General features: G+C 41.0%; 1 protein-coding gene across 4 annotated transcripts in view; it reads left to right on the forward strand.

Annotated features, from left to right (window-relative positions):
• Positions 1-7428: 7428 nt before the first annotated feature.
• The window catches only part of DYNC1I1 (dynein cytoplasmic 1 intermediate chain 1), a 144863-nt gene continuing 136862 nt past the window's right edge, over positions 7429-15429 (forward strand). For all 4 annotated transcript variants that reach the window (XM_053468406.1, XM_053468407.1, XM_053468409.1 and 1 more), the window contains exon 1: positions 7429-7633. The gene's annotated coding sequence lies outside the window, so the exon portion shown is untranslated. The remainder of the gene's footprint in view (positions 7634-15429) is intronic.

The raw sequence follows: 15429 nt of genomic DNA on the forward strand, positions 1-15429 counted from the left end.
AAGCAAAAAGCTCAGAATTTTTATTTTGCATTCACTTGCATTCACTCTCTCACACTCTTATCCTCATTCACTATCTCACTCTAAATGTTTCCCTACATTCTCTGCTGACCATTTCCGCTTCTGCCTACCACTTCTGCTTCCGAAACCTTCTTCATCTTCTACCTGTTATTTTCTTTTATCTTCTTCCTTCTCTTATGTCTTCAATCTGCAATCTTCTATCTTCGCCCGCATTTCCATGGACATAACGCAGTGGGAACTTCCACCAAAATGACAGCGCTTCCGGCGACATCCTCTCTATGATCCTACAATCATATGAGAGGACGTCACCGAAAGCACCATCATTTTGCCCTAAGGTAAACTTACGGCAATATGGCAGCGCTTCCAGTGATGTCTATTTCCCGATCCTCCAAGTGGATGTCGTCTTGCTGCCTGGGAGCTTTGTAGGACCATTCCTGGAGGACCTGAAAAGCACATCAACACGACTGAGAGGGATCCCTGCTAAAGCCCTCTGGGCACCATGACAGGTGCCTATAATGTGCTTCCAGATACTGGCATATCAATTTAGGAATTGAGCCATATGGTGAAACAATATGAACACAGCTTTGCATCATTTCGCAGCCCACAGATGGCCAAGAGTTTCTGTATGTGGCCACATTTTTGGAGATATCTGCATCAACCAGTTGGTGAGGGCTACCAATTAATTGATTTGACGCTTATAAATGTCAGCACCTTTGACTGAAAAAATGCTCTTAAAAAGGTATGTATTAGCTAAACAACTGATTGTGTACAGTGTCATTTGCCACAGCAGTCTAAGTTTAACATTTTCCTTGACGACTGATGTCTGAGATCTTTTTGTGAAGGTCAGTGGCAGACATATAAGTTCAATGCGTAAAAGCTACAAACTTAAATATTTAAGGGGGTCACAGCATGGAAATAGCAGACAAAATAGTATTCAGAACTGCGCTATTATGTGTTCCTAAAAAGAGAAAAAAACTGCTAGTCTGCCTTAAGAGAGAACTCACCTCTACGATCAAAACCTCAACTACTGAGTCCTCATACTCAAACATATAAAACATTCTAAAGCACAGATCTAAATATCTAAGCTATTTAAGGCAATTTTTTCCATCTATTTTTTAACAATATATTTTGTAAAGCCAAAACCCAGGGCAACTGCAATGTTTTGCCCTAAATAAAGGGTGGTCCTGTCAGTCATGTGGCTCTTGCAGAAGCAGCCAGAACTCATAAGCCCACAAAGTAAACAAACAAAAATATGAAAAGGCGGACTAGTTGGACAGTTTCTGGCTACTCATCTTAAATCTAAGCTATGACTGATACCTGGTATGGGAACCACTTCAGCTCTGACTGTAACCTTTGGCCATTACAGAGGTTCTTATCCAATACTGCTATACCCTCTACAATCATTTACGCAAGTCCTCTAAAAACTCTGCTTCTACCTGTGACAAGCAAAACGAGACAGCATGAGAGAATGTATGATATATTGTGTTAATAGACTTCCAAAAAGGTTACAATCTATTTCAGGCAAACGCAAAGTTCTAGTTTTAGATACCACGCCATGCAATAAAACACTGTTCTGCAGAAGGGCAGTTAAAAGAGAGTCGCCCATGTGTATTAACAACACCCCTGGTATAAAAACACAGTAAATATTAAAAGCTCTTTTGAAAAGCTGGGTAGTTGGAGACTGTCAAGGGTGTACATATTGAGAAAATACTTTGGCTATGTACAAATATTCCAAACAGGGTGGTTCCCCTCCCCCTTTGCATGGCAGTTAAAAGTATGTACAGTTACTCTAACGTCTCTCACACATTTGATCTTGACATTCACCTCCCTTCTCAGTGAGATCAACAAGGGGAAGCCAAGTAGGGGAAAGTTCATGCAGCTGCAAAGTGTTGTTTATTAATAGACGCTGCACAGAAATTCAGAGGGCGAGGCCACCTTGTGGCTGAAAAGAGAACTTCAAGTGAAACACAATAACATAGTAACAGCATACATAGTATCAATGTACTTAATATATCAGTGTATCACACAATGTTTATTTTGAGACAACCATAAATAGATAAAAAAAACAAATCCATTAATCCATTATTACATTGCCATGGGGCACTTATAGAAGGTTACTAGATGTACTTGGGCCTGGGAAACGTCAAACCAACAGAAAAGTTTCCAAAACAGGCAGACAGCTGCCTTAATGCATGGGTACCAATCGCACCAAAACACCACATGCTATCACAGAACATGATAGGTGCCATTAAACACGTTAGGATTAACATGTTTAAGTGGGTTATTTTGTGTTCGACACACATTACTCCATCTAATCAAGACAATTGACAAATTTAAAAAAAAAAAAAAAAAATTTAAATAATATATTTTGTAATGCCACTCACTACAGTATGTACATTTTACAGTAAACAGGGTCTCAGCGAAAGTGTCCAGGGCCATATATTGAAACATGAACATTTACAATGAGGTTTGTCATCCTACTGGCTCATGGTGCAGATAAAGCCAAGTTGCCTCATCAGCCCCTTGTCTCTACCAATTACTAACAAAGGCACTAGCACATGTATTTACACACAGATTCACACTTACACACTCCTGTTAACATATGCACATACACACTCATGCTAACATACCTACACACACACACTAATGCTAAAACGCACACAATTAAACACTCATACACACTCACTCGAACATACATACACTATATCAGGGGTGTCCAAGTTTTTTCTGCAGTGGGCCACTTCATCAAAATTGTATACGTGTGTACGTGTATTCCCTGTGAGAAAATATGGCCTTTAATAAAATGTGCTGATTAAAATAAAGTAAATGACACAAAACCTTTACTTTTCCTCTCACTGATTTCCGGGCCTAGAAAGGTTTGTGACTACAAATTCAGTATAATTAAAAATGAAATACTTCTATTTATTCTAGGGGTGCACAGAAATGAAAATTCTGGACCAAAACATTCACAGTTCACTTAGCCAAAACCAAAAATGACCCCCCACCTTTATAAATAATAATAAAAACTAAATTTTTTTATAAAAGTAGGTAACACACCACAATTGGACAAACAAATTAGCAATATGACTTGGCATGATAGGAGTGTGATTGCTATCAGCAATCACACTCCTATCATACCCAGGCAACCAGTAAATGCTGGTACCTAGGCATGATGGGAATGTGCTTGCCAGGGCCGGCCCAAGACAACATGCCGCCTGGGGCGAATTTTAAAATGCCTCCCCCCTTATCTAAGCCTCCCCCCCTTGTACTTACCTTTCAGCAGTCCTGCGGTGAGTCTCCCTGTTCGGTCTCGGTGCCGGCTTGTAATGCTCAGGGAGACTCGCCGCAGAGGAGAGAGAAAGGGGTGCCGAGCGGGTACCGACAGCTTGGTAAGCGAAAACCACTCGGTGCCCCTTTCTCTCTCTTTCACTTTAAAAAAAAAAAAAAAAAAAAAGGGCTTGGGGTGGCAAAGTGCCGCCCCTTTTAAAGTGACGCCTGGAATGGTTGCCCCACTCGGCTCCATTGTCGGGCCGGCCCTGGTGCTTGCTGTGATTGGTGTTAGCAATCACACTCCTATCATACCAAGTCAGCCAGTACATGCTGGTACAGGGTGGCTGTAAGTGATGTGTAGACCCCATACTGCTGGCAGCATCAATACACAAGGGGGGCAGCTAGCTAGGTTTCAGCATGTACTGGCTGACTTGGCATGAAAGGAGTGTGATTGCTAATAGCAATCAAAGTCCCATCATGCCAAGGTTTCAGCACTTACACATCCAACCAGTAAATGCTGCAACCTAGGCATGATGGGACTGTCATTGCTGTTAGCAATCACACTCCTATCATGCCAAGTCAGCCAGTACATGCTGGTACAGGGTGGCTTTAAGTGATGTGCAGACCCCATACTGCTGGCAGCATCAATACACAAGGGGGCAGCTAGCTAGGTTTTAGCATGTACTGGCTGACTTGGCATGACAGGAGTGTGATTGCTAACAGCAATCACAGTCCCATCATGCCTAGGTTCCAGCACTTACACATCCATGCTATCACACACACACACTCATTCATTCATATACTCATTCATTCACAGATTCATTCCCTCAATCACGCATACTCATTCAAACACCCTCCCCACCCCCTTACCTGCACTGCAGCTCCTCGATGCCGCTCACAGACTTCAGCAGAGGGCGCAGCCTCCCTCTGCGTTCTCTGGTACTGCACAGAGGAAGCGGGACTGGAGCAGAGTCATGTGATGTCACGTGAACTCTGCTAGGTTCCACTTCCTCTATGCAGTTCAGAAGACCCTCCCACAGGTAAGTAGCAGGGCTCAAATTGCGGCCTGCGTAAGATCGGTTGCCCTGGCTTTGATGGGGTTGAGGTCAGGGCTCTGTACAGGCCACTTGAGTTTCTCCACACCAAACTCATCCAACCATGTCTTTATGGACCTTAGTGTGTGCGCTTAGGTAAAGTCATGCTGGAATAGCAAAAGACCTTCCCCGAAGTGTTTCCACAAAGTTGGAAGCATAGTATTGTCCAATGTGTCTTGGTATGTTGAAGGGGACATACTAAGACATTCACTCCTACATAACATCTTAAATGGTGCAGCTCACAAGAGTATCTCACAGCACCAAATCGGTCTCTACACTGGCATCAAAGGGCAGGCAGACACTTGCATGCATATACACAGATGGCCAGGCACGTGTTTTTAACTCTGCCCAATAATTACATAACTATTACTCCACTTTTTGTGTTAGAGATAAAATATATTTTTACAGTAACCAAGAAAATACTTCAAACATAGTACAACATAGGCAGGGGATCTTTAATTTGGATGCTGGATAATGAGTTTCCACTAAAAACTAACTGGCCAGACTTATGATACAAATTCTCATGTGGAAAATTTCAGGTCTGGATCCTTCCAAAAAGCTTATTTGCTCTCTGTCTGTTTCCAAGAAGAACCCTTTGTGTTTGAACTCCAGATGGAATATTTATTACCTGCAGGAGACACCTAGTGGTCAAACATGATATTGTTTAACCGTCATAATGTTTTTTGTGAGGAGGAAGTTTATATAATATTATGGTAACACTGTGTTCTGAGGCCGGAGGCAGACTTTCGTCTCAGCAGCACAAGTATATTTTGCTGCCGTGGTTTTTTTGTTCCTTCTATTTTTAGATTCTAAAAGTTGCTGTAGGTTTCCATGCTGAACAATGTACTTAAATACTATAACAGAGTCCTAGTGCTAAGAATCTTAAACCCCATTCCTATTTTTATTATGGGGCGACAGATTCTACTGGGAATTAAGCTGCCTATACTGACAATAACTATACATATATAATATACAATATATATATATATATATATATATATATGTAAAATATTTTTATGTATGTATTTGGTAGTTTTAGCTAGTGAAGGCTGAGCATTTAAAATAAATCATAATATGTTATTTAGATAACATCTTACTCTATTTTGAGACTTAAGAAGACTAAAAAACCTATATGTAGACTCTATTTTTTATAAAGACACTGGTGTTGGTGGGCCATCTTGAGGTGGCCATGTGGGGGCTGGGAGTTGCCACACAGACCTCCAAGGACTTTACAACTCCCTGGGCCTATCAGGGGAGTTCAGAGGATCAGCCCAACTTGCCAATGATCTGAAAATCCGGACTGTGACGCAAAAAACGGGGGAATTTGGGTATGCATTCTGTGCTGGATGCTATGTACAAATTAGTAGGCAGTTAAAAATGAGGGAACTGGGATCTACCAGTAGGCAGAGAATTAAAAAGTGACATAACTTGTGTCCATATCTGCAGTACAAATTGTGTACATTTTGGATTTGGAACAGGTTGGTTTGTCAGACAGACCAATATTAACATAAGGGTATTTGTTTGCTGAACTGACAGATTTTATCGCTTGTTTTGCTTACTGTAAGCGCGCCAAATCTATATTAACTGTTACGATAAAAACACTTACTGGTTATGTCATATTAAGTGTCAGTTAACTTTCCTGGGAAAAGTTTGAAAAAAGGCACTGAAGTACGGTGTTCAATATGATCCACGTTTTAGATAATGGTTTAGGCAGCCAGGTCAAACACTATTACAGGCCTGTTTAATTTAGGGTATTTAAATAAAGTGCCCCATTGCACTATTCTAATATTGTACAGATAAATCTACCTCTGGCTACCGCATTCACAATTAATTCACAAAGCTCTATGGAGAGTTTGCAGCCCGATGCCTATCACATGTCCCAATGCTGCTCTCCTATTGGCAGGAGTTATCTGTCAGTCATTTCGGTTCCTCCATGTGCACCAGATAGTCATCCCATGCAAACCATGGCAAAGAGAGGGAGCCATGAAACGTGTGGTAAGAGGGCCATTTACTACTTTTTATTAGATTTGGCTATTCTAATTTCTTTCATCTACCTTTTTACTCATTGATAAATGAGTTCATTAGTCTATCCTTCTCAAACAATCACTTATAATCAGGGGCATGTGAATATCTACTGGCACACAATGGGTTAAGTATTCAAAACCTGTATGGGCATGTATTTGCCTATCTATACGGTGTTTGCCTATATATTAATTTCACAGATGCATCCACAAGCCATATATATGGACATTTACTTAAAATATGTGTAAATGCTTGACATAAAATATATTTATTTACTGCAAAGTGCATTGGTTTTAAGGAGGTATATGAAATATTTGGCATGACAAAGTTGCCAAAAATAAAATTCTAAAAGCAAATCTTCTATTTATATTTTATATAGTAAGATGTTTCAGAGTGCAAGGGTTTAAAAAGTGAAATGGATTGAATTAAAGGAGAAAAGGGGCTAGAAATTGTGGAGTGAGAGGGTAAAACTCCAAAATTAAGAGTAAGGGGACAGAACCTATGGACCATGGACCGTTAGAAGAAAGGGGTCCCATCCTTCATTTTATAACATGTCAGAGTATATATACATTTAAAAAAATTCCTCCTACTGATTGAGCGGTCCTCGTCCCCCCATGTGTAATAAAATGTAGTAAAAATAGAAAAAGATTGGAAATCTGTTTAAGCTGGTAATGAAAATATATTGAATTTGTTCCTTGATATTATAATGTAAAGCCACCATGGCTCTCATGCAATAATAGGTCAAGGGCCAAGAAGTTCAATAAGGTTTTGCTTCATGCCCTGATGAACATAACCCTTATTGAGAATTATGCTTTTTCACATTTCTTGTATTTTTCAATAAACCAGAATAGAATCTACTTAAAAAAGGGAATACATAGAATACATTTCTATGACCTGATTAAAAATAACTATGATTTATTGATATATTATGATCCCATGGGTATTATGCTAGGTACCAGGAGAGGTGACAGCAGAGGTGTTTGTGCAGGCAGTTCCCCTCCTCAGCAGAGAGGAGAGAGGAGGAGAGAGGGCTGGCTTATGATGTGATGCTAAAGAGACTGAGCCAGGACCAGCATGAGACAGCGGATTCTCAAGCAGCAGCATCATGCAGTAGTCACTGTTAGCATCAATCCTACTGCACCAGGGACTCAAGCCTCATCTCCAGGTCATAGCAGCCTTCTCACCCCACCCAGTCCATCCCTAGGAGCCCCCTATAGAAGAGGAGGAAGGTAAATACCTCTGATGCAACAGCCTGCTGCTTGTTCTGCATGAGGCTGCCCTGACTTGCATTATCATGTCAGCAGCCGCTGCTTTGGCCTTTTGCTTAATATTTGTATGTATTGTAAAAGTCAGCTAATTCCCCTCTAGCCGGAGCAGTTCCACTGCCATTCATCCCTCAATAATGCACCGGCCTAGGGTAACATTCTAACATCACTTGGGAGGATGAGGAGAATGATGCCTGGGAGTATTGGTAGTGTGACTCGTCAAAGTGCTTCATATTGAAAGAACCTGCAAATTGATGGATTAATTTGTATCTTAGACGTGATATATTATGTTATTTTTTATATTTCTGTTTTTATCCGCCTGCTTGATACTAGTGCTGCTTGATTCTTTTTATATTTTTTGTAATTATGTTTTTATCTGCCTGCTTGATACTAGAGTAGTGGGTGTGGAATATGTTCTTGGAGTAAGTTAGATAGATTTTGCACATGAATTAAACTTACAAGCAGGGTCCTGTTATTGGTGTTATTATTATTATCTTTTATTTATATAGTGTCAATAATTTAGGTAGCACTTCTTACAGTACATACATTCAAAGGGTATGTTAAACTCGAACAGACTGAGATAAACCGATACACTAGATAAAGAGGGCCCTTCTTGCAAGCTTACACTCTTTATCTAATGTATCGGTTCATCGTATCTGTCAGTTCTAGTTTTATTGTAGCTTGTGATTATACGTATTGTAAGAAGCTCTGTGTAATTTGTTGGCGCTGTATAAAATATAATAATAATGATGATAGTGATGATATGAAGTACTCAGGCTATCGGAATGACTGGGGCACACCCATGCATGGAAATGCAGAATGCCCTAATAGTGCATTTTTACATTTCTGACACTGTCGTTGTACACTATTCTATTTAGTGGATAAATAATAGCATCCTGATCAATGCCCATTAAGAGTCAACTAATCAAATTATCGAATATTTATTTTATTTAGCAATTTTTCCAGCCTTGCTCGTATCACCAGGTTATTACATATTAGAATCCTTCCCATATATATATATAGCATATTACAGATATATCGGTGATGACATGCTAATATTCACTGATTAGAATTATAGCATTATCCTCTTCATTAAAAATATCACCATCAACTATGTAACTGTAACCAGTGACTATGAAACTACAAATGAGTTCCTTCATGAGGTTTATATCACTGTGTTGTATTGCGCTACATATTTGTGATATCAGTGTAGGTAAACAGTGAATTCTGCTGCATAATTGTATCATACCATATATATATATATATATTTATATAGTACATGGCACATAGCGCTTTGATTTGGGTATGTCCCTCCTCGTTCTGTACTCAGCCAGATGGAGGTTTGAACTTTGTGATAAGGGCCAGGCATTAACCCTTTGATGCCTTCCTTTGGTCTCATTTTATTTGGATGCTATAAGTTTATCCTTGTTTGTATATTACAAATCTACGAATTACCAATTGTGTAATTGTTGTTCACAGTACGAGCGCGTTTTTCTTTTACACAAATGTGTAATTCCTCGCTCTCCTCTACTAGAAAAGCACCAGTGTGATGATAGCATTAACTTTGCATTAGTAAATTTCCTTTGGAACCCAAACTAGTGTTTTATTATTACTCATTGTAAACGAAAGGCATTGAATGGTACAGATACATCTAAATTTGGTGAAAACTCTCAATTGCAATTTATTTAACCTCTTCATATTTGGAAAGGGGACTCCATATCATACAGAAACTTTTACTAAAGGTTAATGTATTTCTCATTTCAGTACCAGGAAAGATTTCATAGTCTAATACTCATAATCAGTACAGGAGTGGGTCGGGGGCCAGGCGGGGCACTTTTCCATAATACATTTACATAACCATTATCAAATTCAGTAGTCTGTAAATTATCCGATTGGCCTTTGTGCAATGCACAAAATATAAAATAATATCCATAGTGCAATCATAATTAATTTCTGCCTGACCGCCTCCTATCATCTTACCCAAACTGGTCACGTGGCTCCTCTACTGTATGCAGGGGTGTCCTGTAATTGGAAGCCAGATGCAGCCCCGCAGAAATTTGCCATTTTGCTCGTGTGAGACTTGGCCGAAACGCCCTGATCATCTCCCTACCGCGTGTAATCTTTTTATTGACCTCTAATAATGTTTCAGTCTTAAAGTAAGAAGCTGCAAATCTGAGGTTGTCCAAAGTAACATTTTTAAAAATGTGTGCCACATGATAACATAACAAGTTGCACTGTGGCCATTTTACCAAAATTTGGCCCAACCCTGATATAAGTTCTATATGTGGACAAAGACAAGTGGCTGGGCAATTCCCATCATACAGATATAACACAGATGGTAATCTAGCACGTTACATTAAAACCCAAGGACTGTTGTACATACAACTACAGGATGAATGACCCAGCTGATTCCTAAGATCTACCGTCTAACACTGCTTTCCTAATAAATAGGTGTTTAGTCACTAAAATAGGAGTCTTTTTATGGTAAGAGAAAACATCAAATCGTGGATGTCATGATTAACTCATATAATGTAGTGGATGCATGGAAGGGTAACCCAGCAGAGGTGGTTAGTTTCTTTGTTTAAGCATTCAATGAGTTAATCTGAGGTTGATTTAATGTGTTTCTTTGTGAATGCCCTCTGTATCTGTTCTGGCTAGAGGTGTCATCTTCCCAAAGGACCCCTGTGGTGATTCATGGCCTAACAGATAAGGATCCTTAGTTATAGGAATTCCATTCCTATCTTAAGTGGGGGGGTTTCCATCACCTTTACCCCACCATAACTTATTGGCACATCAAAGATGGGACCCGATTCTTGGGGATGGTGTCATATAATCAGTCATGTGGTCAGAGGGGCGTTTGCTTGCAAAAGTCTGATTTAGGGACTATGCAGAGACCTCAAAGCAGAACTCCATGATATACTCTGATCGGAACAACATCGTAAGAAACCATCTGGACTTAAGGAGTTCCCACAGGCCGGCTTATTGGAGAAACTCGTGAGTGAGGGTCCTGTGTTTAAGTCCTATTGTTTTTAATAACTGTTTGCTGTTTTACTTTTATTTTGTATGTCTTGTTTTTTGTAATTCTGGCACTGTGTAATCTTTTGTCTTTTTGTTATTAAAATATTCAAAATCTAAGTCTGTCTTTGGGCTCTAGTATCGATATCCACAAACCCTAAGAGAGGATAACACGTTACCGTATTGTTATTGAGTTCTACAGGATATATATATATGTTGTTTGCCCGGGGTGGGTTGATATATATATAGCGATAGATGTTCTAATTCGGATTTCTCACGAATCCGGTATCAAAATCGTGAGTGGTGGCAGACTACCTGGGGGGATACAGGCAGGATTTGGGGGTTAATTTGGTGTAATTTATGCCTTGTTAAGAGGTGAAGTTAGTAAATCCAGAGGCCTGGTGCTATTAACCCCTTCATGCCCATGCCCTCCACACAGTCACAGCTTGGCAAGTAATCCTGACCGTGACAGTGGACATCAGTATTTATTATAAACCAATCTCAAGGAGCTTATTGCGCAGGAAAGACTGGGCTTACGTTGTATAACACATTGTTCTACCAGAGAGATGAAGCTAACCAGGGTGGACCCTTCGGAATGAATAGTGAAGTATGTTAAATAGAATTATTTAGGGCTTAGTTAAAACATTTAAACATATTCTAATCAAACTTATAATACAATTTAAATGGACATTATAGTAATCAGTACATGTACTATATATACACAATTAGGGCTGAAACAACGAATCGATAAAATCGATAATAATCGATAACGGAAATCGTTGTCGACGATTTCCGTTATCGATTAATCGAGTGATCGATTCGTTGTTGGAGCACTCGGCTCCTTTTACTTACCTCCGCGAGCGTTCCCCGCTTCTGCTACACGCTCTGCAGTCTCCGCCTTCTTTTAACTACGTGACGGATGTGACGCGTTCCGGAGGTAAGTATTCTTCATGTCTATGTGCACGGATCGCACAGAGCCACTCGCACAGAGCGAATCGCTCTGTGCGAATGGAGCCACTCGCACAGAGCGATTCGCTCTGTGCGAGTGGCTCCATTCGCACAGAGCGGTTCGCTCTGTGCGAGTGGCTCCATTCGCACAGAGCGGTTCGCTCTGTGCGAGTGGCTCCATTCGCACAGAGCGGTTCGCTCTGTGCGAGTGGCTCCATTCGCACAGAGCGGTTCGCTCTGTGCGAGTGGCTCCATTCACACAGAGCGAACCGCTCTGTGCGAGTGGCTCCATTCACACAGAGCGATTCGCGGGGGTGGGGGTCCACGGCGGGGTGGGGGTGGGGTTTCAGGGGATGCAGGGCAGGGTGTGAGTGGGGGTGCAGGGCAGGAGACTGGGTGCAGGGCAGAGTGGGGGTGGGGATGCAGGGTGTGAGTGCAGGGCAGAGTGGGAGACTGGGTGCAGGGCAGAGTGGGGGTGGGGATGCAGGGCAGGGTGTGAGTGTGGGTGCAGGGCAGAGTGGGTGCAGGGCAGAGTGTGAGTGTGGGGGCAGGGCAGAATGTGGGGGCAGGGCAGAATGTGGGGGCAGGGCTGGAGACTGGGTGCAGGGGCACAGTGCAAAGTGCCAGTGCTGGGTGCAAAGTGCCAGGGCTGGGTGCAAAGTGCCAGGGCTGGGTGCAAAGTGCTGGGTGCAAAGTGCCAGGGCTGGGGCAAAGTGCTGGGTGCAAAGTGCTGAGTACAAAGTGCTGGGTGCAAAGTGCCAGGGCTGGGTGCAAAGTGCAAAGTGCTGGATGCAAACTGCCAGGGCTGGGGCAAAGTGCTGGGTGCAAAGTGCTGGGTGCAAAGTGCTGGGTGCAAAGTGCCAGGGCTGGGTGCAAAGTGCTGGGGGCAAAGTGCTGGGTGGAAAGTGCAAAGTGCTGGGTGCAAAGTGCTGGGTGCAAAGTGCCAGGGCTGGGGCAAAGTTTCTTGAACAGTAATAGTCCACCTCTTTTCAGAATGTTTGGGGTTATTTTGTTTCATAAATATTGTGTTTGGGTTCTTGTACTTTGAAAATATTGTTTTTTATTACATCATAACAAAATAAGAATGTTAATGTAAATTTTAAGTTGTTTTTTAACATCCAGTTCATTAAATTATTTTAAATAAACGAAAAATTTGCATATTGTTTTTTTTATCCGATTAATCGATTAATCGAAAAAATAATCGGCCAACTAATCGATTATTAAAATAATCGTTAGTTGCAGCCCTATACACAATACTAAATACTGTACATACAGCCGCTAATGAGTATGTGGTAAGCCCAAGTAAAAGAGAGGCCCGCCACAGATATATGTTGTTGTAACTGATTAGCAAATATTACATGTAAAGTTGTAACATGCACAAGTGACTAGTGATATAACAGCATAATGGGCAAAGAAAATACTCCATGGACACGATCCAGTCCTGTCCAATACATACCTATTAGATGTTATACCATAGAAGTCACATAAAAAGAATCAGGTCAGTGTGTAAATGCTGCCTAAAGCCTAGTGTAGCTCCTAATTGTGTCCTTAAATCTTTAAATAATTGCAGCCCAGGACAGTAGCTCTCCTGACCCATTGTTAGCACCATTTGATCCACTGACACCAAGTTAAGAAGGTCTACTATTGATGCAGATATTACATAGATGCACAGAACAGTGAGAGTTCAGGGCAAGTAGGAAATAATTACAGGAAGCAAACAGGTAAAGATAATGCCATTTTATAGGACATTCCAAGTATCGAAAACATTACTGGTATCACATTTTTTTTCCAGGTTTTGAAATTTAGATTTTAAGTGTAATCGTATAAACGCAGTATTAATGAGAATGAAATATACACGCGCAGGATATGGATCCACAGACGTACCCCACCGTAATCACCGTGTCTCCGTAAGCTCTTAATCATATCTCTTGAAACCAGGCTCCAAGATGGAGGATGGAAGTAATTATGCTAAGAATATTAGGGCCGATTAGAAATCCAAGATTAATTTATGCTTTATCCAGGCAGTTCTTGGCAAGCAGTAGGGCACTTTTAGCTGCTCTGTGAAAAGATCAAAGTGACGATGTAATATGTGTACGCCACTGTGGATAGCTGCGTATAGAATAAATAATTTGTGGATGTCACTTTCCTAACATAGATTTTTTCACCAAAATGTATACATTATCTTTGTCGTCCCTAACATCAACGGTATATTAACCCTTAAAAGAAGGTGCTAAAAGGGAGTTATGTTACATTAGCATTTGTATGCTAATTTATTAAACAGAACAGTCAGGGCTTTCTTATTCTTAACATGCTTTCGGTTCAGTGTCTACATTTAGTGATCAGGTTTTTAGCCCATATTGGATTTCCAGCTGACTCATGCCTATGTGGTTTTACTTTGATTATCCCTGTCATTGTAACCGCCATTTAAAACATCTCCCGCTCTCCAGCATCTGCAGATGTGCACCTTCTCCTTTCATGCAATGTGCACTAATTTGATGTGTAACATATAGAAACCAAACAAGAAGTCGGCCCTCTCAGTAATTATTCCCCATAATAATATATTGTTATATAGCTTGAACTTTTACAGTGACATGTAAATAGCTGACTATTTCGACCCTGTTGTAGATCGTAGTTTAGAGTTTGCATTGTATCACAGAAGGGGAAGAATGCTCGTGTCAGCAGCAATTAATACCACAATGGTGTAATGCTTCTGGATGACAAAGCCGGGTGTAGAATAAACTGAACCATATTTGTATAAGCGATCTGTCTACGCAATGACTGGGATAATTCTTAATACACCGGGCAAACACGAGTGTTGCACAAACTACAAAATAAAGCAGTTGTGATAGCACGTTTTTGCTTGTCTGGAGGGATATGTGAAATATATACTGTTTGTGGCAGCACTCCTGTGTGAGGCTGTGCAAGCGCATGCGCAGGCACTAGTTGTGAGGATTTTCCCCTAGAATCTTTATTCAGAATTGTCTCTGCCAACACTTGCCAATACCAAAGGCTGGCCTTGTAGATAGGCTAATTTATCATCGGCCTGAAAGGCTTATTGGATTAAACTACTGTGGTAATACACTAATGCCAGGGAAATCATAGACCAAGTGGCAACCTAGACAAAATATTCTCTTGTGCCTCCACATTCTTTTACATAAATAGCAATATTTTAAGCCTAGCAGGATTGAGCAGTGAAGAAGCTGTACAGGGTAGGGGGCAGCGCAATTATTTCTTATGCAGGGGCAACTGAGCCAGTTAGACAGGGTACATTACATCCAGGCATAGGAAATAATTGCTCTGCCCCAGCTCTGTACCACATCTTCACTGCTCAGTGCTCTGCTCCCTGCATGTCACTCTGCTCACCACCTTCCTGGCTCATACACTCTAACACTATATGCAAACACACACTCACTCTAACACTATACGCTAACAGACATTCTAAAACTGTACAGATACCCCACACAAATTCACTCTAACACCATACACTAACACCTAACACAGTATAACATTGTACACTTACACCCCACACTCACTCTAACAAATAACACTGTACACTGACACTCCCTAAAAACATACACACTCAAAAACTGTACACTGACACAGATACAGTTTAACGCTGTACGCTGACACTCCCTAAAAACATATCAACTGTACACTGACACAGATAGAGTTTAACACTGTACGCTGACACTCCACACACTTATACTCATTCTAACATTCTGACACATACTCTAACACCCTGACACACACTCTAACACCGTACACTGACACCCCCTTCATACCCACAGAAACACCAC

This window comes from Spea bombifrons, chromosome 5 (genome assembly GCF_027358695.1).
Source record: "Spea bombifrons isolate aSpeBom1 chromosome 5, aSpeBom1.2.pri, whole genome shotgun sequence".
NCBI lineage: Eukaryota > Metazoa > Chordata > Amphibia > Anura > Pelobatidae > Spea > Spea bombifrons.